Genomic DNA, 25,675 nt, shown 5'->3' with positions numbered 1-25,675 from the left:
GTCTGATTAGCATGTGGTATTTACTAAATCTAAGGCAGTCATAACAAGTATTGTCATAATAAACATTTTAAAACGCATGCATGCATAAACCTGCTGCTAATGGGGAATATTCAACACATGGCAGATGCTTCTTTCTATTTTTTTTTTTTTTAATTGAAAAAGGTGCCTAGAGCTTCTTTCTTAGAGAAGTGTGATAACATCTAAATAAATGGCTTCATCTTAAAAACCAATGGTCATCCATAAGCTATCTTTGGCCTCACTGGTAATGATATGATCTTTTCTTGCAGTGCCTGGGGGGAGGTCTCTGTTTATCCATTTATAAATGCATTTCCAAAAACAAAGCACTTGCCTCTGCTCCAGTTTGTCTGCAAACACATTCATGTGTGTGCTCACTCTGGATGATCACCCAGCCTTCTGTAAGAAAATGGCACCCTTGGGCTTCCCTAGTTTCTTACTTCCAACAGAGTGTATCTGTTGCTTGTGTGCAGGTATTTATGTGTGCCTATGTGTGAAAGCACACCCTGCCAGTGGAAGCAGCTACAATGAGAAGGACATTTTTAGTCCATGCAGACATAATTATCTTGCCTTTAGTCTCTTCCTCATGCCCAGTGGGCTGTAAGCCTACCTATGTGGGCTCAGGTACACATCTCATCTCTCTGCAAATCTGGGCATGATAAATTTCACATTATCACAACCCCAACTCCCATACACAGGCCTCTGCTGACTCAGCACAGACACAAAACTCACAATTTACAATGATATTAAGATGCTTGGCACTTGTGATTGATTTCCAGGCGGGTTTGTTTCTGTGTGTTTTTGAGGGTCTGGCCCGGATGCTGTTTGCTGGAAAATGCCTGAAAGCTACTTCAAGTCAGATGGCAGGGAGCTGTGACAAGGATCAGTAAGCTGGGCACCACAGGCTGGGTGACCACAGTCCCTGGGGACGTAGCTCTCTTTCCTGGTGGCATGTACTCATTTGCACGAATTGGTGCCTGACCTTGGGCTGGAGAGGAAGGTCCAGTGTGGGGGAATGTTTGCAGAAAAGCATGCGACTTTAATTATGGGATTAGAATTAATTATAGGTAGGATTTAGTAAATACGTGCCTTTGAATGTGTTTTCCTGTTCTCTGCCATACAGCATGCACTCAAATCCTCTGCCTAATGCTCTCTTCTGGGCAATTTGCCTGAAGTCTTGGTGGCAGGCAGATTTGACGGAGACACTTAAATGACTGCCACTCAGTCCCCATTCAGTGATCAGCGGTGATCGGCACACAAAGCCAGACCCAGTAATGTGGAACACACAAAGTGATCAAAGTGCAGAGCCACCTCCCCGCTTATCGGCACAGAATCGTGCCGATTCTGGCTGGCACCGAGCCTCGGCCTGGCTGCCAACATGTCCAAGCACAGCTGTTTGTTCGACGTGGGAACTGCGCTGAGGGCTCCATCTCTGCAGGGCTGGTGCTACTGAGCGCTGCAGAAGGAGCTTCTCGCAGGCCACAGCCACTGACTCCGTCCAAGGAATTCTCCTTATCAGATACAATGGGTTTGCCGTGCACAACACACTGGAAAGGAGGCTGGTTCTCATGGAAGTGCTTGTATAGTCAACCAACCATTTCCTAAGGGTGTTGTTCATTTGGGTTTTGTTTTGGTGAGAACACTTCACATCTACTGCCCGCCCACTAACTCCAAAATAATGCAAAGACAAAAAAATGGTGATGCACTTCAGACTGGTGTGTGATCAGGAGGCAAACTGGTGATGCACTTCAGAAGTGTGTGATCAGGAGGCTGAACCTTGAGGTGCTGATAATGAACTATGGTGATTACTGGTTCCATCTCAGTGTGAATAGGGAACTGCAGGCCTGCTTTGGAAACCTCCCTTCTCAGCTGTCACTCATCATTCTTGGCCTTGCTCTGTCTGGGTATAGGTTGTGCTGGCTCCTTGCAGTAGAAGTTGCCCAGATTTTCATGATACAATTGTTTGTGTGTTACTATGGTACAACAGTTTGCAGAGTGCATCACAACGTTTTACTGTTTTAATCTAAAATGGTGCTTCTAGCAGTGCTGCTATGAATTATACTCACTGGTAGAAGTGTAAAGAGTTTCCATTTCACTACCTCTTGGGTTAGCCAGCTACAGCTTTGAGAACAAGCCACAGGCTAGCAATTGACTCTAAATGACAAGTGAATAATCCACACAGTTCACTGTTAAACTCCATCTCATCAGATGTGTGGGAGTAGGTAGAAGTGAGGGAAGAAGACTGCCTCTTTCTGCGACAATTAACAAACTCAGTATATCCTAAATCTTTGGCGAAATATGCATAAGTGCCAGAATACTATTCTGAAGGATATCAACCAGTTTTACTGGTTAGAGAACTCTTAGTTCCTCTTTTGATTAATTGAATTACTGTACTAAAAGCAGAAAAATATTTTGTCAGCTTTGTGAAGGTGCAGTGAGTCTTAAATCTGTCTATATATATTTTATTCTAATATGGCATGGTTTAGGATTTTATGTCTTGTGTCTGAAGGATTGCTTGGAGAAGGAGCATTCTATGAATTAGTAGATCTCAACACCTTTAGGAAAACTTAATTGTGCATGCAGAAATTCCCTTCACTGACACCTGCAAGACACAAAGAGGTGCTAAGTGTGTGTTTTTCTTAAACACTTCCCAAAAGATGGCAGCAGAAAGAAAAATCCTGATTATAGAAGTGTTCTTGGTGATGACAGGGACTAATTGTTGCAAGTGTTGCAGGGAAGATAATCTGTCTTCTTATTAGTTTAAGTGTTATGTAAAGCAGTACAGCTGTCTGCAATTGTAATACTTGTGTAGGCTGGACTTCTCAGCCTGAGGTACTCTTGGTGCCAAACCTAAGGACACAAAGGAAAAGTGGCCAGAAGCAGCCCTTGGGCTTCTCTTGATCCCGAGGCTGTAGCAAGTACTGTTTCAGTTGCTAGTGCTGCTTGAGGTCTGACCTGCCCTGCATGGCCTGTAAGCCACACATGACACCCTGTGTGGTGTGACATCCTGCCTTGCCATGGGCACTGTCACCATGTCTTCATTTTGGCGATGCAAAGGCTGCTCTGTCATAGGTGGACAGAACACAGCCACAGATTTGCAAAGGCAGATGTCTGTCTCTGTTAACACCTGGTCTGGCCACTGGTCTGCTGTGGAACAGTCTGGGGCTCCTGGCAGCTCTAGGGTGCCTGGAGTAGGCAGGAGGGATGGCTCTTTGGAAAGGGGTAAGTTTTAGCCTGTTTATTATCAGGATGAAGCAGGACCCTCTCTAAGGTGTAGAACTTTCTAGCTCCTTTTAGCACTGTATGCATACCGATTAAATTTATATGTAGTGATCCACTACAGGGAGCGCTTAAGCCCTATCAAGGAATCAAGACCATTAAATCTCATTAAGAAACAGAGCCTAATTCTGGGTGCACAGGGTTTTTTTGTTGTAGTCTTTTAGTTATAAATAAATTTTATTTCCTGTGCCCCTTTGTAGTGATCATATTCCAGCCTTTGCAATCCAAGCAATGGTTACTTTAACAGTCCAGTGAGTTCTTGCTCTACAAAGCAAGAAATCTGTGTGGGACTCCTGAAGTACTTGGTCTGATCTTAATTTGAAATAATTTATTTTTCTCTGTGACTCCTGTTGCAATCCTGTGGCCTTATACATTGCCTTCTTGCATGAAAATTTACTTGATTGCCTCTGTCTGAAACTGGCACAGCATTTCTGTTCCTTTTCCCACTTTGATGGCCTACAAAATGTGTTTTCTTGGCTCTTTCCCTCATGCTTTTTCATGACCCTTTTTTTTAAATAAAAGCAAGAGGCTTTGGAGGCTTTATTTTGGAGACAAATTGTTACCATTTTACAATATTTCCGTTCACTGTGCTTTGATGAGCCTGTCGAGAAAAAGAGCAGCTCTTCTCTCCCTTATATTTATTTGCTGTGCTCTAACTCTGCCACTTCCCAGAAACCCAAAGTCCCAGTCCAAGGGAGATATGAAAACAGTAACAAATGTCTGTAAAATATTTTTCTTGAAAAAACTTCCTCTCAGACAATTTTTTTGGAAGGTTATTTTCAATTTAAAAAATTCCTGCCCTTTGCATGCTTTTTCTACCTTTGCTCAAACAGTGGAATAGTCTTGCCTTAGAAGGTTAAACATACTAGAGTACTGCAGCAAGAGTGAAATCAGGAGCATGCTTTTAAATGATTTAGCAGTAATTATTTTCCTATTTTATTGTCAAATATTGCAGGTATCATCGTATTTGTTAGGATGTGCTGATCATGACCTGACACTCCACTCCCAAAATTCAAGCAGGTCTTAGCTCACAAACATATTTCCTAAATGAATAAATTATTTTACTTTTGTGCTACTTTTCTTGATAAAGACTAAGATGACAGTAACTACAACTGAACACTCACTTGGTTAAAATGGTTTCAAAACCTGGCTTGTAATTTTCATGAAAGACCCTCTGTGCTCTGGGTCACACCTGTGGGCAGACATGAAGGTAGAAGTTGCTAGATGGTGGCAGTAGATCTACCAATGTGCCAATGTAGGTCCCTTCATCATCTGGCACTTGCATAAAAAACACGGCTGAAAATGACTGAAAACTCCTCTATTCTGCTATCATGGCTGAACTGCACACACACATCCCTGTGTCATGCAGGAACAGATCTGTTTCTAAAGACCTTCTGTCTTTTCCTTTTGTGTAGCACGTAAGAAATAGATCTTACTCAAGTTTGCTTCAGCACAAGAGCACACATCAGTGTAGGGGCAGAGAGGAAAAGCTTGAAGTCAATGTTATTTGTTAGTGTTACATTTACAGGCCTACACAGGTACCATCCACTTCCCACTCTGCAAGTGCAGAAATAAGGGTAGCAGGACACAACCAAAAAAATTTTCAGCCTGAGTTTGTGAAATACTCCCTGAAGGTTTGATTCAGTGAACACTTACAGCAAGAGTTTGCCATGCCTCTCAAAAGCACAGAAAAGAAAAAAAAAACCTTCTGAAGCATACACACACACACACAGAGACCCTCCCCATTCCACTCACACACACTTATCCTGGATCCATGAAAATATACAGTCATTTGATCTCCAAAAATGCCAGGGGATGGAATTAATTTCCTATATGCAATCCAATGTGCTATGGTTTAAAGAACTTGAAATCACTACATCTGACACCTTGGAACAACCCAAATGAGGCCAAAGGAAAGCAAAGTCAAGCCCTGAGGAGCAAATACTATCAGTCACTCAAGTCTCTCAACTCTACTCAAGGAGAACAATCTGAAATGTTTAGTGCAGCCATCTGGACCCATGATGACTGAGACTAGCAAATGCACAGTCTGGAAAGCTGGTCAGTGCTCAGCTCTGGGGACTAATAGTTATAAAATATCTGCACTGGGAGCCAGCAGGAGCCAGCACGTGCGTTTCATCTGTATTGCAGCCAGGATGAAGGGATAGACTGACAAATTTGCAGCTACCAATCAGCTCAACTGGGTCAAGGGTAAACACCAGCCTCTCTTCACCTTCCTGCAGCACTACAAGGTAGAGCTGGGGCTGGAAGCACAGGAGGATGTAGGATTGGTGGAGGAAATTAAAGCACTTCAATCCACAACTGAAATCCAAGCCCCTTATCAGGGCCTGAGAAGCTGATGTCTGAGCTGTTAGACCACTGAAATCCTCCTCAAAGGCACCTTGGTCCCAGTGCACAAGCCTTTCTTAGTGCTGGGAGTGGACTTAACGCTCCGTTTACCTGTGGACACTTCCCAGGTTTTCAGACAAAATCTCTCTTTGGTTTCCCTCCTCCGTATGGTTTCTTGAGTCTGCTGTGACCTGTGCCAAATCTTACCCACCCCTTGGGAGCTGATGCCTGTAGCCTGCTGGCTCAGGCATGCCCAGGAGGGAGGCAATGCAAACGTCAGAAGCGCCTTTTGCCAAAGGCAGAATTAGACCAATGTTCCTCAGCCCAAGTAAGACTGTGCTTGAGCTGACGATGGTTGCTTGGAGTTTGAAAGAAAAATTTGGCACCTGCTTTCTAAAGAGGATTGTGAGCTATGAGCTGAGAGTGGAGGGACTTGTGCCTGTGTACTTCATTCACCAGAAAGCACTTAAAACCAGGAGAGAGCTAGGACTTAGGATGAACTGCAGTCTTCAGCCTTCACTATTTGGCTGGCTTAGGTAACTCTCCAAACAGTGGCTTTTGTGAGTTCCCCTCAAGGCACTTAACTCCGTTTACACACATGCATAGAGTGCCGGCATCTAATTCAGGCATGTGAACTCCATTATGGAGCCAGATGCAAACATCCCCTCATGGATTAGGATCTGAAAGGTTCTATATCTGTACTGTCAATCAGCTAAGGCTTTCGGTCCCTGCCCCATCCTCCTTTTTTTTGTTTAAAATCTAGACTTTTTAAAAGCGGTTAAGTATTTGTAAAAATTATTCTTGTATCTGTGCAATGGCGTAGTTAAGGCATGTGCTAGATATTCCCAGGATGATGCAGTTAGATCAACAATGACTAATTCCACAAAAGCAATGCACTTAAATTATGCCATATCCTTCCTTCTAAACTTTGTCCACGAGATTCTCATTGTTGAACATCAGAACCAAAGGTTTATGGCTACCTACAGGCTGTGGCTCAATCACATTAAAAAATAAATCCACTAGGCTGGTATTTCTCTAGCAAGCAAAATGGAGTTGTGTTTCATAGCAGCAGGATGGCTATCAGCAATGCTTAAAAATATTTTCATTTGTGTGGTTTTTTTGACTCTGAGATGGGGCACCTACATTAATTCCAAGTTAATTTTGCATTTAGTCAAGAAACATGCTCAGATTTTCAAATGTTAACAGAAATCATGTGTTCTTGACAGAAATACTTCTGATCTGCTTTGTGGTAACTATGCTAATGAAAGAGATATTCTGGAGTATATAATTATAGCCCACAGGATAGGAGTGGGAGGGTTTTTTCTTTGGTTTGAACAGTATTGCCTGAAAATTGTCACAAATTTCTCAATAAATTAAATAGTAAGGCTGATTAGATCCTTCAGGAATGAGCTCCTTAGAGGACTGTACTCACAGTTTATTAGTAAAGTCACCCAGAGGCTAGTGTTTCCAAAGGTGTGTTTGCAGCTTTGTGAGACACTTGGACAAGTGCCAGCACTGGATATGGGGTGCAATTTGGGCTGTGTTTAGAGCAGGAGCACTCTGCGGCTGAAACAACACTAAATGACTAGGTACTTGCAGCTGAAAAGCAGCCAAACCAGTAGCCCTGAGCAAGGTGCTGCGAGAGTGCTGGGACAGCCCAAGCATGCGCCCCTGAGCATATGCACACAAATGAAACAATCAGTGAGAATTCAAATAAAAAAATCAAAACCCCAAGTCAGCTTTGCTGGTATTTCTGCATCTATATGAGTAACTTGTGCTGACATAACTATTTCACACTGAGGGACCCCAGAGCACAGCAACTTCATGATATGCAAAGGAAGAAACATCTGGAGGAGAGCTGGGTCTGGATAGGAGGAGAATGTGTGAAGAAATTAACTGAGATACCAGAGATTTAACAGCTCTCTGCTTGGAACTGGGAGGTAATCCAATTTCTTCCATTGTCACTGATTTAAGCTTTAATAATAAATCAGCAGTGATTTTACTGGACAAAAAACAAAAAGATTTTATAATCTCTGGGAGTATATGGCATCCATGTTTGCTCTTTCATTAGATACTGTTCTCAGTACAGGTTTTTGAAAGTAACCTGTGATGCAGAGAGGGGATGCAGTACAGAGTAATGCAGGAGGGGAAGTAAAGCAAACTTTCAAAGAGTTTTCATCTCTTAAGAAACAGAGAGCAGAATGTACAAACTGCTGCCACATTACAATGTTATTGCCTTTAAATGGATTCATTTTGAATAGTATCTATAGAAATAAATTATCACCCTCCTTTTCAACCTAAAAGGCAGTACCAGTAATCAAAATCACTAAGAAATTGCAAAAACCCCTCAGTTTGGGTTTTTTTTTTCAGTTTTGGGGTTTTTGCCTATTCAGCTTCTAGACTGGATTATCTCCTAATATGTGTACAAATCTCATAAATCATCCTTGAAAACTGCTGCTAAATTCTACTCCTGCTTCTTGTCTTTCTGAATTCCTTCTTACTTCTCTCTCTTTATGACTAATAGCTATATCTTGTTCCATCCTTTTGTTTTATCCTTTCTTGTGCTTAATATTTAATCCCCAAATCAGTCTCTTAACAGTGGTTTATTGAAAATTATTTACTTTTTTGGGTACTGTAATAAAGATTACATGCTGTTATGTCTTTGGCTTGAAATGAAGTCCTCATCTTGATTAAATGTGACACTTGAAATGAAGTGTTCAGAGGACTAAGCAATGACAAGTTATCCAGAGGAAGGGGAGAGATTTGTGTTTTCCTGCACTTGCAGTCATCAATGTTTTGTGACCATTCAACACTGCTGTGGCATTCATAGCCCACTGATAACTGTTATGGAAGAGAAGACAAGCCTACTTATTTTTCATTTATAAATGCAAAATTATTAATGCAATATTGTTGAAGAATTTCCTGGCTAGTTTTCCCTTGTCTGCCTCAGGCAAAAAATGATTGCTGAAGTTTAATACTTTATGAAACCTCCTGACTATGAAGGTCTAGTAATTCTCTTTGGGAGGATCTGTGACACAGATAAAATGCAGAAATCTGAACAGGCATGATGGAAAACTACATGCAGTAGAGACTGCAACTTTGAGAAAGTTGTGTCACACCAGTTCCTGTGCATTGATTATACTGGTGAATATCTGTTTTGTAAAGTAAAAAGCATATTTCCTAGAGTTCAGTAATTTGGGCCACTTCATGATCTGGAATAGATTTTTCTCAAGTAATTCCATTAATTACTTCCATGTAACAATTAGCAACATTAGAAGCTTGTGAAACTCAGGAGTTGGAGTACTGGTCACTTGTACAGACAGGCAGTTTGGCATATGTAGATAATCCCATTAATTTCAATGAGAACTGTAACCTGTATAAAATTTGCTAGTTGTTAAATATTTTAAAATTAATCTCATCTTGTACATACCCAGACAGTTATCCATGCAGTAGACTGCAGCCTGTTTTTCCTAATCAAGCAAAACTACAATGAGAATTTTGTTCAATTAAGAACTGAATAATTTGGCTAACTTTTACTCAGTTCTTGGCAGTAGAAAAAAAAATTAGTCTTTCCAACAGTAAGTGCCAGTGCAAAATATTTTGGCAAGAGAAAAATGTCAGTTTAGATCTATGACATTACCATTTCCAGGCAGTAAAATTAGAATCATTCTGGTTTGTATTAACTTAAAAATACCCAAACCTTGGCCAGCTATTGTGCAGCTAAATAAACAGGTATCTACTACAGGCCCAGATTCTGTTCTCAGTTATAGAAGCATTTTGACTGCAGTGGAGGTAACTTCCATTTATAAGGAGAAGAACCAATATCACTGAGTCCCAAATTTGGCATGCACCTAATTTATTAATATTGGTATTCTGCTGTAGAAATTATCAGAGTGGTTAATGTGTCTGGTTTGAAGTGGACAACAGTGATTGTTACTGAGTCCATTTTACTGCAACTTATGCTGCTAGTTATGACATTTAATGGGATGCCCCAGATGAACAGCTTCACTGGCCTAGCCCCTCTGAGCTAAAAGAAAATTTTCCAAAGATGGAAGAGTTGGAACATAAGTGGGAGTGTTGCTTGCATTTAATTATTTTCTTTTAAGGGAATGTTTTTCTTATCATTCTTTTCATCTATTCAAAACTATCCCAAAATCTTGGAAATTGGGCTGGAAATATAATGAGAACAGACATTATTTCATATATCAGATTTTTTTTTTCAACTGGTGACAAAGATCCCATTTAATTAAATTAAACCAGATTTTAGATGTCTTTGTTGGTGTACAGGCCTACAGGCAGTAGGAGAATGAGGAAAGAACCTGTAATGTAAACCTTTCACATTAAAAATACATACTTACGTTCAGACTTGACTATTGTTTTACAAGGAACTCCCAAGAAAACACACATGTGGATCCCACTGCCTGCAGAAATTTTCTTTAAACACTCATGAAATCAACATATCATACTCCAAAGATTTCTTGGTTTAGCTGGAAGTAGGGCTGTAAATGTTCTACTCAAATCCTTCACCATGGGTTAGCTGATGCCACCAGCAGACCCACTTTCTACCTGTGGAAAAGGCTATGCCTCATTGGCCTGCTTGGGAGCTCTGCAGGCCAAGGGACAGTGCTGCAATCAGATCTATAAATCTGCTGCATTATCTGTGTGCTGAAGCTTCTCTTCCCATTGTGATGAAGAATTCCACCAGTTACATGTGAATTGAATTTTATTCTCTAACAAAAGCGTTATTTGGTAAATTGAGGAGGAAAAAAGTTTAAAAGTAAATGGATACATATGGTTTTGGTACTAAAACCCATTTAATCACATCATTATTTTGCCGAATAACATAACATGGACAAGTTAGATGTTAGCCTTTTTTATAATTTCACCAAAGTGATAATGCATTTTTGTGTGCCAGCTACACAACTATGTTTGATCTTTGTCCAAGCACAGAAAATTAGTGCAAAAAAAGCATGTGAGGATCCAGGACTTCCAAATATATTAAACTCATTACTAAGATACTTTAAACTTTTTCATAGTTCAGCCTTGTTCACTCTTGGTGATGATGCCTCACTGACTGAAAATAATAACCCTAAATTGAATTGTTTTGCGAAGAAATGCAACAGTGTAATTGTCATTTTAACACAGATGCTTCTCAAAGAAAACCCAATTTGAATGTTACCAAATTTTAAAATACATTTCTATGATCTTGTTCAGCTGTGTGCCGCCAAAGAATGCACATTGTATATGAGTTGAAATGTTAGTGTGCTGAAAAGCCAATGCTTTTTACTGCAGATGAAAGACAGCCTCCCACAGCTGCTATATCTGAATGTGGGGCTGGTGCTCTGATTCATAATGGTGAGACAGGCACATGCTGAATGTTTACTATTCTCATCCAATATTCTCTCTTCCAACTCTGCTGGAGGGGAGTGGGTTAGAAAATTATAATTGTGAAATACTGTTCCCATGTCCTAGGAAAACATGCTGCCCCAAGAAAACTAAGGAAGTACTGGCTTACACTTTTCTGCAATGAATTTACTCTAAGTGTGGCAGTAAGCTCTTTTATGCACTGCATTGTTTCCCAGTTTCCAGTCCCTGCAGGTGACTGTTTACAGGTGTCTCTGAACCTCTGACTTAATTAAAGCCACACAGAGACCACAAGTCTGCTTGAGGAGCAGAAACATTTCTTCAGGTTCTCTTCAAGGCTGTGAGATGCAAAAGAGTTGTTTCTTGAAAAGACATTTGTCAAGAAGGTCTTACTGGAAGGAAACTTTACAATAACTCTGTACTTTGTGAGAGAAGAGTGAAGTTTAAGTCCTGATGCTCATCTCTGAGTAGTGTAATTTAAAAGAATCCTCCTCTGAATCAATGGCAGTGTCCATGTGTAAAATTGGGATATCATGACTGAACAGAACAAGTACTTTATGTTTGTAGCTAATTTATCTCCTGACAAATAGGAAGGGAGCCCTCCTTACTTCCAACTTTCCAATATTGCATACACTGAGACTGCAGAAGTCTTGGAGACTAGGAGGTGAGAGAGTAAAGAAGCACTGACCAAAAATCACACTGACCTGCTGCACATTAGTACATTAAAAAAGAGAAAACAGTGTGGTATGGTCTGGAATAGTTTTCTTCATGTAAGTGAAAAAACTATTCCAGACCATGTAAGTCTTTGTCATGCCATAAAAGGCCTGGTTTGCTGAAGGAAGACAAGAAAAGCAAGGCATGATTTGGGTAAAATGCATGGGGAGGCCATGTCTTGGGCATGCACTAGACTCCTGCCACAGGCTGTTTCCAGTCCTCTGACTGGGTGGGGAAGGAGTGCTGCAGTCCTTGTGTCTTCACCTATGCAGTTTCTGGCTCCTCCACCTCCACCCTCTCCCAGCGCCAGCCTGGGGCTGCTGTCCCAGAGGATTAACCCTTTGCTCGATGGGGAAGGACTCCTACCAGCATCAGTGGTGCCACTTTCAAGCTCAGCAGCTCAGCTTGTGACCTGCTTTTGGAGGTGACCTGTTATGACTTAAGGACTAGGCAGTGCTAATGAGCAAAAAGAGAGCTGAAATGGGTGATAGAAATGAGTCTCTGAAAGCACTGGAAAGGCTGATACTTGCACAGTTCTGTAAAGGCAATAGTGTTGGTCCTAAGGAAAGGGTACTATTTCTACAGCTATAATGCAAGACATTTTCCTCTTTAGCACTAAAGCTGCACTCTGGGATTCATCTTGGCTTAATGCAAACACTGCACAGGGCAGTTCAGGGATGATCAGCTCTTATGAGCAATTGCAGCTTCGTAAACTTTGGTGTTTACTAGACTCCCTACTGCAGTCTTTAGTAGACAGAATGGGTTTGGCATTTAAAAGCCATCTTGTATCATTTTTCTAACTCCAGATACAGTCACCATAACTAATTTGTGGCAATAACAAAGAAGAATTAGATGTCTTTGTAAACTTATCTGTAACCACGATAAAAATGGCGTTTTAAAAATATTTATAAAGTATATTTATAAAATCAAGCACGCTGAATGCCAAATGGTGTAGCATCTGAAGATCGAATATTTCTTATAGATGCTACAGCCAGGTCAAATGTCTGTTGGAGCAATTTTTAATCAGGATGGAAACTGCATTGGGTTTTCATGGGTGCTCCTCGGGAGCAGATACGTCTCGGTAGGAAGCTGCCCTGAAGGTGGCGTGAGTTATCCGATCAGCACAGACACAGGTCTAACCCTCTTGTGTTTCAAAGAAAAGCAAAATAATAAAAACATGCTCACATAACTGTCCTTTATATAGGTGCTGCAGGCCGTGTTGGCTGAAGAACAGCTGTGTTACAATGCCTTCAGTGTTGTGATAAATGAAAGATATCTTTTTCTGGTAAAGGTAAAATTGTATTTTAAGACATGGTGTTTTCCTGTGCCTTTGAATGAGGAGAGTCTGCCTTTCTTTCAGGTACTTTGATCACCTACAGAGAGCTCATTAAAAGCACTGTATTCCTTGTGTTGGTGAGGGCAAATATTATATAAACTAAGCATTAAGAAATACCTTTCCTTTTAGTCGTTTCTGCCTTCCTGTCTTTAGACCATGTTTAACTTTTTAGACTCTCTCTCATTTGTCAAAAGGCTTTGTTTTCTAGCTATGATGGAAATGTATCATGTTGGAATGTGCTTTGCTCTGAGCACAGCAAAATATGCAGATTTTTCTGCTGGTGAGTAGAAAATGGGTAAGCATCTGCCCTTTGATCTGAACCATTTTAGATTAAGGGGAAAAAGAGAACAAAGTTTGAGTGTGTCTGCAGTTCCTATGCATTATAAGTTCCATTTAGGGGACAAATCCATTCCTGGCTGAGTTTAATCACAATGGGAAATGGCGTTTGTATTCCACATCTGGCCATGATGGGAGGAGGAAACACCTACATTCAGGCATCTTTTCTGCTCCATTCAGCACTACTGAATCTCAGAGAAAAATTGTCCATATCTAGGCAAAAAGTCAGAGGGGAGAGAAAATCAAAAGGAGAGGGAAGTCAAAAGAGGACTGTCTGGCAAGACTTTAAATCTTCAGCTCTTCACAACCACTGTTACTCATGCGGGTAATGAAACTTCTGAGCCAGGTACAAAGGACATCAGGTTTTAAAACTAAAGAAATTTGTATTTCAAGGTATAAAAATATGTGTATGAAAGAATAAGTTGCACAATGACTGGAATGGGTATTCTGCCCAAGCCTGAAGGACAAGGTGTGCAAAGTATGTGAGCATCTGAGATTGGAAATAGATCTCTCATGACATTGTCAAGTATGGCTGTGGGAGGAACAGGGAAAACCCCACCAGGCATGTTCAACGCCTGTAGACACAAAGTGGGCTTGGGTATTTGGCACTCACAGTGTGCACAACAATCTCCTCATGTATGGTCATGCTAAGATGTGCCACAGGTTGTGAAGTTAGGAATACAAAGAAAAAGCTTACTTGGGAGATTAAAAGGATACACTTTGCAAAAAAATTCAGCCAACACCTGGCTCACCGTCTGTCCTATTTTTACTATTTAATCCCAATTACACACCTAAGATATCTTTAAAAATTCTGAATCCAGGAGAGATGCACCCAAAGACAAGATTAATACAGAAGATTTTTTTTTCTCATTTCCACAGCATTTCCATTTTCCACATTCATTTCCATTTATTCAGCCCTGAATACAGCAAGTAGTGATTTCACAAAAAGCAGTGGTTGTAGTCACATCTGAGATACATAGTAATATAACTCTTCTTTAGATTTCTGAGGTTACAAACCTCCAGGAAAACAATTTCCACTTGGTATATATTTAATTGAATTTGGGAAATAAAAATGTCATTGTCAGCCTTTCCTAAAAGAGATGTTAATAATATCCAGAAGAGGGAATGAACTCACTGCAGGCAAAAATGATAATAGAATAATAAAAAGTCAGACTCCTCCAAGAATCAGTTGGTTCAACTGCAGATTGTAGGAGATTTCTCATAAAAGTCTTTGATGTATTTTAGTGTGTACAATGGTTGGGAAAAAACAAACATGTCCTGTTGAGAGTTAACATATTATATAACTCTTCCTCATCATTCTAATTTTTTAGCAGAAAAACTGCAGACCACTGGGCCTACCTGGGCTGGGTAAGTCTTTTAGCTTACCAAACATCACATCAAAAGTTGGGATTGAGTATGTGTTAAAGCTTTGTTAGGATGGTGTGTCTTAAAGTAATTGCAGAATGCCAAAGACAGAACTTTATGTGTTCCTTCAGGCTGAGCAGGAAAGCCAAGTATACAGAATTGGAAGCTGTCTATCAGGGATGTTTTATTTGCTTGATATTGAGCAGACAGCAGAGACAAAATACCAAAAATGCTTGAAATCCTTCTGACCTTTCACTGCAAACTGTGAACTTTGTCTGCTAAACTCAAATTTCTATTTACACTGTCAGCAGAGGCTACAAGCTGTTGCCTTTTCTTTCTTTTCAGTTTGTAATTTATCAAGGGACAGCTTCACAAACACTGCACAGGAGAGGGGACCTGAACACATACCAGACCTTTTGCACGTTCAAAATACTTAGTCTCCATTCTGTGGATTGCTTAAAAATGGCTGTAATGCAAGCAAAGCAGCATGAAATATGCTGTTTGCACCCGAAGCAGAAAATATTCTATAGAAAGTCTTAGCTTTGCCATCAGCTGGCATAGCTCACATTCCCAAGCTGTGTTGCGAATCCTTGCTGCTGCACATCTGACTCCATTTACACCATCTTCCATTAACACAGGAACACACAGGTGACTGCTGACTAAATGGTCCAAAATACATGCAGCAAAGAACTGCATCACCTTCTTAAATGAAATATCCCTGATTTCAGCCTTGTGCTTCAACATTCATCCAACCTTGTAAATGAGGAGCTAGACTGTTGCAGAGAACAAGTGCAGAGGACATTTCAGATGTATAAAGTAAAAATTGTGAGAGTGAGTAGAGTGAGTAGATAACTGAGGGTGACTGAACCATCAAAAACTAAGGGTGACTAAAAACTGAGGATGACTAAACCATCTATTGCCAGGGAGGTTGTGGAGTCTCATAGTAGGAAATAATTCAAAAGTTTTCTGGACATGGTCCTGAGCAACCTAGGTGTCCCTGCCTGAGCAGGGGGATTGGACAAGGTGACTTCTAGAGGTGCCTTTAGACCTCAACCATTCTTATTCCTAAGGAAAACTACTGTGAACTATAATATTCATTGCTATTTGCATAACTTTGCCAATTAAAACAGGACAGCCTAATCAGTTATTTAAATAAACCAGACAGCTACATAAAATTCCTTTGAAACGAAATATAAGGTTGAATTATATAACAAATGTTTTAGCTGAACTCTTAGTATTAGATGGGCAATTATTCTGACTGTATTTCAAATTTCATTTCACACTGTGGTAGCATTCATTGAATTTTACAAGGCAAAGGCATTAATAGAGTTGTGTCTGAACATTTTAGGGTCTAGAAAACTGTCTTAAAATGAGCCATTTCCTGAGAGACTTCTGCATAGAAAATACATTGGTGTATCCAAAAGAAACTGAGTTCACAAGGAATCATTTCATTGGTACATTATGTTAACGAGGGTTTTGAAAGAAGAGTTTTCCCTTAGTGTTACTTTTCCCTGAATGTAAAAACTATGGAAAATGTGTGGAAAACATTGACGAAGTGATTATGGCAGCTGTATGCTCTATATGTGACTGTTAATTAGCTAGCTGTTAATAAACTAGATGCTTTAGCATATAAACAGGAGGATTTATCCATAATGCAAAACCCATAAGAACATTTATTGTTTGGTATAACTGTTTCTCAAATCAGAGAGGCACATTGTTTCAGTCTTCCACAAACTTCCTGTTACCAAAATAAAAATCTGCTGCCTACTGCCTTCAAGTTCTTTTCATGTGAGTTGGTCTGGGACGTAGGGGGGCTCAGAAGCAGAGAATTTAGTGAGCAGCAGGTTCCTCAGATCTCTGCTCTGTACAGCCTCAGATCATAAACTTGTCATCATGGTTACTAACAGCAAGCAGGAGGATTCTATACGACATCCCCAATTCTAATGATTCATGGAGGTGAGATTATCCTGTTCTTTTCATGTGTTCTTCTGTACTGGAGTTTTTTGTGTCAATTATCACTACTAAAACCCTAAACAAGCCCCTTTTCTTCAGAACACAGACAAAAGCAACCACTGGGTTTATTCACAATAATGCTTGGATTAGTTAAAGAAACCACATTCACCAACAGGAGAAGTAAATTTCTAAGCTATTGAATAATACTGCTATGTTTGGAAAAGATTTTTCTTTTGTAATTCTCCTTTAATGTCCTCCCATCCAAAGCTGCTGTGAGGAGTCTGAAGCTCGGTTTTCATAAGTGAGTGAAGGAGTCCAACAACTGACTCCTATTTAAAATAAATGGTCCTGGAAATGTAAGGTAACCTTTCCATAAATACTTGAGTAATTTGAGGTTTAGGTTCCACTAAAATCTTCCAGTATTTCCAGCTCCTCAAGTCAGGAAAAGGCAGACCAGTAAACTAATTCTTACTATCAGATAAGCAGGGATTGAATGGAGGTACATAAAGCATGAGAAAATGAGGAGGAAACTGTGGACAGAGGAGATGCCTATGTTCAAGTTTATACACTGAGAGGTATAAAAGGCAGTTCAACAGGAAAAAGGATAGACATAAAAAATATCAGACTATGTAAACTGAAACATTACTTTCAGTTGCTTAGGCTTGCTTTGGATTTTGAGATATGACCTCAGTAAATCCACATGAAACTGTATAATTTTATCACCTGACTCAGTGCCTCTGAATTCAGCACAGTTTTTTGTTTGGTTTTTTTTTTTTTTGCTTCCTGATCAGATTAGAAAGTGTCTGAAGTCAAGCTGTGCATTCTGGTAACGTTTCTGAATAGTTTTGCTTTCTTTGTTTCAGCTGTTGTTTTTCAATTTTAAAATATTATTAAAATACCACTTTTGGGTGGGTAGTGACTACCACGACATTGTGTAGAAAACCCAAAGCAATTTGAAGCAGGCTAGACATTCTAAGTACATTTTTAAAATACTTTATTGCCTAAATAAAATAAATCCCTTAGTCTAGCAATTACTTTCAGATGTTTGATTGTTTATTTTTAAAGAAATGTCATGTCAACCATTTAGAACTGACAAGAACCATTTTGAAACCTTCATGAGTTTTCTCTAACATCTGCTCCCCTCCTTATGTTGGGAACTATATACTCATCTTCACTGTCTCTTGTATTTATCTTAATTTTGCTCTGTTTTATTTTATTATTGGAGGAAAAACTTCACAGAGCTGTTTGTGGCAAGGTTTAGTTACAGGAAACCCAACAGCTAAGCCCCAGTTTCAGCTGAGACAATTAGACTGTTGATTTTGGTAGCAGCTCAGGACTTCTATTTGACCCAAATGCCTTTCAGGTTTATCTGCCAGTTGATGCTCAAGTCTGAAAACTTTCTGTATTCTTGCTACAGATAGAGGGCTTTGTTTCCTTTTTATTTGAGGTATATTTCTATCCAGATCTGAATGTTTTGCTGAAATTCTTCTCTATTCACTGGAATAGATTAAAAGAAAAAGAGGAAATAACAATATTTTCCAGAACTTTCAATCTCTTTTTGTTTTCCTCTTAATTCTCTGTTCCTTGATATCTGTGAATTGTTGAGGACAGTTTTTTTTCTCAAAGCAATTTTGCCACTCATGAAAAGTAGTGGGTGCTAGTTTGTAATACTTAGCTTAACTGTTGCTTTTTTCTGTCTAGCAGCTATACTTAATAGCTTATATTACTGTTTCATCTGTTGTAATAAAGGGCTCTAAAACACTGAAAACTCAATACTTTTAAAAAGTCATCTATATTATGTAACACCAGAAGATATTTATTGAAAGGTTTAAAGAAATTACTAATGAACAGAGCAGAGTTGTTCTACAGTCTTTTCATCAACTGCTACAGAAACTTTGCAGCTGAATTATCAAAGTCCACTGCCATTCTTGGATGGATGTTTTCTTAAGTGGAAAAGCTCTAAAACTTTATGGATGCTCTTGGAGAATGTAAAAACTGAGAAGTGTTTTATTCTCTGTCAGTAGTTTGTGGGCTAGAGTCTTGAGCAATTTTTTGCTTTTTGTTCTTTCTTTTTTCTCTTGTTGGACTTTTCTAGCACCTGATGTAGGGTAGGTCACAGCAGCTGATGTCGGGTGAAGACAGTCACCAGGGACAGCTCCAGCCATGGAGTGGCCAGATATCCTAAAATCTTGTCATTCACCAGTCCACCCCACTGGGTTCATAGTTCAGAGCTCCCCAGTGGGGTCCCATGTTTGTGTGACCCTGCTGGTTTTTCATCTCAGACAAATCACGCTACTGAATGTGGCACTCATCCTCCTTAAAAGATGTCCAGAAAGTCTGAGGGATTTCCATGATGAGTTCTTACCATGTGGATTCTTTCAATTAATTAGCTTTCTAGAAATCAAAACAGTGCAGGACACTACTGCAATGCAACTTGTTAAGCAATAATGTGGGGTTTTTTCCAAAAGTCACATGTGATAACAAACAATACTCATAGGCATAAGACAACCGTGGACAGCATGAGCTAATGTCTCATTGTCAGAAAGTTTTCCATTAAGGCTTGGAACTGATGTTTAACATATTCTTCCCATTATTGAGCTAAACTAAACACTGTATTAAGTATGGATTTCTCAATGAATGTTACTGCTGTTTATTTTAGCATGTACATACATTTGGAAGTGAACACATGTACATATGCATTTTGGGGAACAAAAGCACATCAACAGCATGGCTCACTCTAGTTCCAGAATAAAACCAATCTTCTTTACAGAAACACAAATATGCCAAATGCCATGCATGTTCTCTCCTATCAAACAATGGAGAATGACTGAAAGGGTAGATTTCTTTATCTATGATAAAAAGTGCTGCTGAGGTTGATCACCAAAATTTATGTACCATATAATTTTCCAGTACAAATTCAAAAGCTTTGGTGTATAGCAAACAATTGAATAACTTATCAAATCCTGTGTAGGTGATGGCTTTATGACAACTTCAGTTTTAAGCTGTTGTGCTTTGGTTTTGGCATTACATAGAACTTGCTTAGGATTGCAAAGCCTACATTACAAAAAGCTTACACTGCAAAGCTTACTTACATTGAGGTTTTGGGACAGGGCAGAAGATGGAGAGGTTGGCTGCTTTTCACTCTGAGGCACAGATTTCCTGATTGTGTTAGGCCTGGTGTTACTTTGTTGATTTTAGGTTGGTCCTAGGGGAAAAAGAAAGCTTTTAAGAAATGTATGAGCATAATATCCTTCTTTTACCTCCCCCCCGCCCCGAAACATTAAGAACCATTAGTCAAAATTTTCTAACATAGTGGCTTAACCTAGTCTTTTAATTCCCTATTCCAGTTTCTTGTTCAAGATCTACTGTTCAGAAGTATGAAAACCTGGCAACTCATTCACTGAGTAGCCTTTTTAGTTATTCAGTGCTTGCGAAAACTGATGTAGCAGTTTGAATATGGACAAAAATCCTAGTGTTCGGTGTTTTTGTTGGCAATCCTGTAATAATTATGCTGTAAATCAAAATATGGGTTTGGATTTCAAAAGTGCCTTGAGCCTTGTTCCCACCCTTCTACAGAGACACTGCATAACTTTTTCAGATTACAAGGTATAAAATTATCAGTCTGAAATACAGATGAAAAACTTTTGCCTAATCTTAACTTTCTCCATGTGTGTCGTGCCCATGAAAATCTACATATAAACCCTTTCATGCAATGCATGAATAAAATCATTAGTTCCCAAGAGGCATTGTGCTTGGGAACTACCAAAGTCCAAGCATTACTGCATTCATAATATGAGGATACTAAAAAGGGGAGCCACAGACAATGCTAGTGTTCTATACAAAATAAAATCTGCTTTTCTATTTTATATTCTGATCATTCTCACACAGCTGCTACCAAGTCCTATGTGCTTTGCCTGACACAAATCCCACTGACATGACTGGGAAGAGTCTCTGTGATTTGCTGGGTTCAGCTGCCATTGAGTCATTTGGGGTTCAGTTGTGGATGGGCAATTCTGGATGAGTGTTCTCCAGTGGAGTGAGCACATGCTCGAGTGCTGTGCTGGATCAGAGGTGGGGAGGGCCCTGCACCTCTATGCATAGCCCCTGCCCTCAGCTGCTCACCATGCACTGCACTTGGTGCTCAGCATGTGTCCTACAGGGAGCCATGGGCTCCTGCAACCCAGCTCATGCAAAAGCTCATGCAAAAGCAGGGTGATCACTCCTCATGTGCTGATTTGCTTTGTGGTTGAAAATTGAGATATTTGGCCTAGAGCTTCCCTGCCTGTGTTTTTCCTCTCCAGAGTCACTGGTTTCCCACCAATCAGAGTAACTCCAAGGAGCCAAACACACCCAAAGGTATCTCTCAATTTACTTTAAGCATTTTATCAGCCAGGGCAAAATGCAAATTCAAGAGCACTAGCAAGGCTGTGCTGCAGCAGTGCCCTGTACCCCAGCACCCAGTGGACCCCAGGCAACTCTGCCCTGGGTGGCCTGGCCACCAAGAGACCATGCAAACCTCAGGGGCATGAAGCATTTGGAAAGGGAGGAGTACTGAGTTCCCAAGGGAACCCTGCTTGACTGTTCTATCTCAGAATTTATTCAAGTCTGTTTGAAATGTGCCCACTACCCTGTTTCATCTGAATGCCACAGCAGGGGTATTGTAAAGTCTCTCAAAACTGACAAAAAGAACTAGTTAAATAATTCTCAGAACAGTGCATTTTAACTACTGTATTTTCTAGACAGCTGAGAGTTTTCTGCTAGACCAAATATCAGCCCCAGTACCTCCACGGTACTGTATCTCCACCCAGCCCGTGAGTTTCTGATTGCTGGCTGGAATATGTTTCTCCCTTCAGTTGATTTCAGTTGCCCACCTAGTCCCAGAACAGGATATGAGAGCTGCTGTATCATAGCAGCCAGATAGGCACCTTCCTCTCAAAGCCCAAACCCCTTTTGGATAGAAATGGGCTGCTTTTCAGGCCTTTTGTCTTAGACTATGGATTAGATTAATCATGACAAAGTTTTCTGACCTCTGGTGTAAAATTTATTTTAAAAAATCTCTTTAATGATAGCAGGCTATGTTTTCTGGCAAAACCTATCTGGTCTCCAATTGATCCTTGCTTTTATAGATAATCTGTGTTGATTTTCCCCTGACTCCACCCCTCTCTTGCAAGCGGATCTCCGATGAGTTTGGGGTGCAGTTTAGGAAATATGTAATCACCTGGGGAACCAATAGGAGATAATGCCTGAGTAGCATGTGTTATTTGCAATTTATTTCATCCAATTCACTGGAGCTGTACAAGGAAATGTGTATTTGCCACCTTTCTGAGAGGACTCGAACGCCTGAAGAGCAGAAACTGCCAATGCGTTATGCAGAACTTAGCTGTCATTTGCTTCCTAGGTTTCTGAAGAGTAGGTTCTCCTTGTTTATCCTGCCAAACAGGCCTTCTGCTTCAAAGGATGAGGAAGTAATTCAGAATACATCAACACCCTATCCAAACTATTGGAGACACCTCTGTGCTCTGCAGTTCAGCTTGGGATACAAACTTCTCCGCAACTTGCAGATATTTGAGGTTGGGGCTTTGGCTCAGCTTTTTGAGTTAATGAGGGAAAGTCACTAAGTCAGAAGTAGTGTTGTGCACTTAGCAAAATGGAAACCTGCCAGACTGAAGGGGATGGCAGCTACTTTGCCTGTGACTGAGGAGAGAGGAATTAGACATTTCAGCCAAACAGTTCATTCCTGCCTCCTGTATGTACCATCCATGCTGGTGTTACCTCCTTTGTGGGATTAGGGAGAGGGTAAAGGAGTGCCAGTGTGTACCAGAGGGCCCCAGTACAGCAGCAGCAGTCACATCAGTCCTTTTATCTGCAGCAGGATTTCTCTGCTTTTCTGCCCTGGTCCTGGCCTAGTTGCCATCCCTCCAAAACAGGACTGACCCATCCTTGACAATCAAGAAAGAACAGAAAAATGTACAGATGGTGATGTTAGAAACAATGGAAGTAAAGGGAAGGTCTCTGGGTGTCTTCCTTTTGAGAAGGAGAGAAATGAAGGAAAAGAAGGAGTCACAAGGAGGAGAAGCAGCTTCATAAACAGAAAATATGCCATATCTCCTGTAAACTTCCTCACACAGAGGCCACTCAATCCCCACCTTTCACTCTCATATCTTTCCCCATCCCACACCACCAGTGCTACCCCTGCCTGCCTTGTCTGCTCCAAGGATGCCCTGAGCTGGGAGTTTGGTTTTGCTACACAGTGTAACAAATAAAAAGATAAATTCCAGTTCCAGTAGATCACTCAACAGGCTTCCACTGATTCTTGTTAGGGAAACTCCTGGCCACTTTGAGATGCTTTATTTAACATTAATATATTATTATCATCATCATCATCCAGCTCTTAGTGTTCTGAGACCAATCACTTGATGTGCATTCCTCCACTTAACTACTTTCAAAACTGAAAACCTGTAATGGTGAGATGTGGCATTCACAATCTCTGAACAGAGAGGGACATAATTCTCTCTCTCAGATTTTTTCCTGGAGAGGCACAGAGATCAAAACAATTCTTATCTCATTTGCTGCTCCTGTGTTTGTCCCCATGTGGAATGTATTCTGGAGATTGTTTACCCAAGGTGACCAATTGGATCCACATGTGTGGGTCTGGACTCTCGGGCAGAGAATCATGAGTTTTTCAGTTAGGAGAGAAGTTAGAAGCAAGTATGATGTAGCTCTTTAATATAGTATAATGTAATATAAATTTCAAAATATTTATTAAAATAAAGTTTTAATAAAGTGAGCATTCAGCATCCCAAAGCCATGGAGTCAGATGTCAATAATTTTCCTTCTCCGGGGGCACCCTGAAATACAATAGGGAGACAATTTCTTTTAACTTGAAAAAATAGTATTTTGAAAGATTTCCTACTGAAACAATTGCTGTCTTCCCTGTGTTGTTTCAGTCATGTGCAGATCCTGACATATAGATTAGGACTACTGGGAGAAATCCCAAGTACAAGCCATGATGTGAGCAACTTGAAGCAACAAAAGTCTTTCTTTGCTATGGAGAAAATAAATCCCAAGAAGGCTTCTTGGAGAAGGAAGGGAGGGAGGGAATATGAGAGAGAGGAGAATGAGAGAAATAACTCCTAAGAGCACATTTAAGCATTGAATTTCCTGACTGATAGTGTTTCATTTCATTGCTCTGCTTTTAAGAATTATTTTGTGCAAAATTTTGTCTGAAAGGAGAGAACTTATTTTCTGTGTACTAATCTTCAATTAGTACAATTCTGTGTACTAATCTTCAAATGTAGTGAGGTAGCTTGCAGTCTTCTCTCCTTTCCACTCTGCTACCTGCAGGTGTTAATTGAGTGTGGAAAACAACATTTTCTGTTTGTAATTCAAATGCACAAAGATAAAAGCAGAAAGGCAGAAAATTACAAAATCACTGTATTCTCTTAGCACAGAAACAGCGTGATCCCTAGTTAATTTAAGTAATCACAGAAACACAACTTCTATTTTAAGCAGATATTTAAGTCCTGCTGATTCAGTATTCAGCCCAAGTGCAAATGACTTTTGTGGAATGAAGCTTGCGCTGAACTGGATCCACTTAGTAAAATATTTCAGTCTGCTATTTGAGGGAGGAAAGAAGAATCTGGTCAACTGTTGGAAATGCCTCTGTAGCAAAATCACTTCTGTACTGGTTGACTGTTCTGTTTTCTAGGGAATTTTTAAGGGTTTTTTTGTGAGAAAGTACTACTGTGACATAGAAGGTTGCTCTGGAGAAAAGTTACAGGAGTATATACACATAATTGCCTTTTTTGAAAGTAGCATACTACCTAGGATTTCCTCAACTGTACCACAAAACATTAACATCCTGGAACTGATATTTACAATTTTGAATTCCAGCTTTCCAAGTATAATTAGTGTCCTTGCAAATGTTTTGGTATCAAAGTTGGGACTCACTTTGTGTAAGACAGTCCATAAACTCAGGTTTTTTTTCTCATTTATTATATCCTTTTACAGTGTTCGAGATGACAGCTGCAATATTTAATACTAATAAATAGTAAATTGAAATAGCATGTTTAAAGTATTTATTAATTATAATATAGACAAGTTGCTTTCATTTATAATTCACTTTTCTCCTGACATTGTTCTCTTTTTTGCTTAAAGTACCTGTGATTCATATCTTCCATTATAAAAAAAACCCACAAATAATTTTACATAACTACAGTGTTTGTCTAATCACACACCAAAATAGGAGGTAGAGGATGTGAAAATCACTTATGACAGATAAGTCACATTAATATTTTGTTCTAAGCCGTGAGAAAAATGAGACAGAAGGAGTGGGAATCAGAACTGATCAAAACTCTTAGCTCTTTATGATCCAAAACCACAACTAGCTATTGAGGTGCAAAATGTTCTTTTTTAAATAAAGTGTGAGAAAGACAGAGTTTTGTACTGCAAATTCTGGCAACACATAATGTTGCAATTATTTTCAATATTTTGAGATGACTGAATCATAACCAAAACTTTGAGCAACACTGAGTGTCGTGGGGTGACAGCCTTCAGCCTTTATCCCAATATCATGTGTTGTGTCTGGCAGCTGTGCCTTCCCCCCCCCCCCCCCCCCGCCCCCCCTGCCCCCCCCGCCCCGGCCGTCTTGCTGTGGCCGGATGGGGAAGAGAGGGGGGGGGGGGGTGTGCCCAGGCACTTTTGCTTTTTGCTTTGGCTGCTTGGCTTGGCTAGCCACTTGCTTGCTTGCTTGCTTGCTTTCTGCTTTTTTTTTTTTTTGCGCTGTTTTTTTTTTTTTCTTTTTTCCCTTTTCTTTTGTTCTCTCTTTCTTACCCTCCCCTGAAGATACTGGACCGGCTCCAGACCTGGCCTGAGAGCTCCAGGACACCCGAAGCCTGCGACAGAAGCTCGGCGCCCTCACAACACAGTCTGGTCCCTTTTCTTTTCTTGTGTTGGGGAGTGTTCTTT

At 40.1% G+C, this 25,675-nt stretch overlaps 1 protein-coding gene across 2 annotated transcripts in view; it reads right to left on the bottom strand.

Annotated features, from left to right (window-relative positions):
* Window positions 1–25,675, bottom strand: part of COL8A1 (collagen type VIII alpha 1 chain) — an 89,608-nt gene that overhangs the window by 12,145 nt on the left and 51,788 nt on the right. For both annotated transcript variants that reach the window (XM_064721372.1, XM_064721364.1), the window contains one exon: window positions 19,801–19,913. The gene's annotated coding sequence lies outside the window, so the exon portion shown is untranslated. The remainder of the gene's footprint in view (window positions 1–19,800; window positions 19,914–25,675) is intronic.

The sequence above is a fragment of the Zonotrichia leucophrys genome, chromosome 1 (genome assembly GCF_028769735.1).
Source record: "Zonotrichia leucophrys gambelii isolate GWCS_2022_RI chromosome 1, RI_Zleu_2.0, whole genome shotgun sequence".
NCBI classification, from domain to species: domain Eukaryota; kingdom Metazoa; phylum Chordata; class Aves; order Passeriformes; family Passerellidae; genus Zonotrichia; species Zonotrichia leucophrys.
Note: the sequence above shows the minus strand (reverse complement) of the source record. Positions and strands in the feature narration are given on the sequence as shown.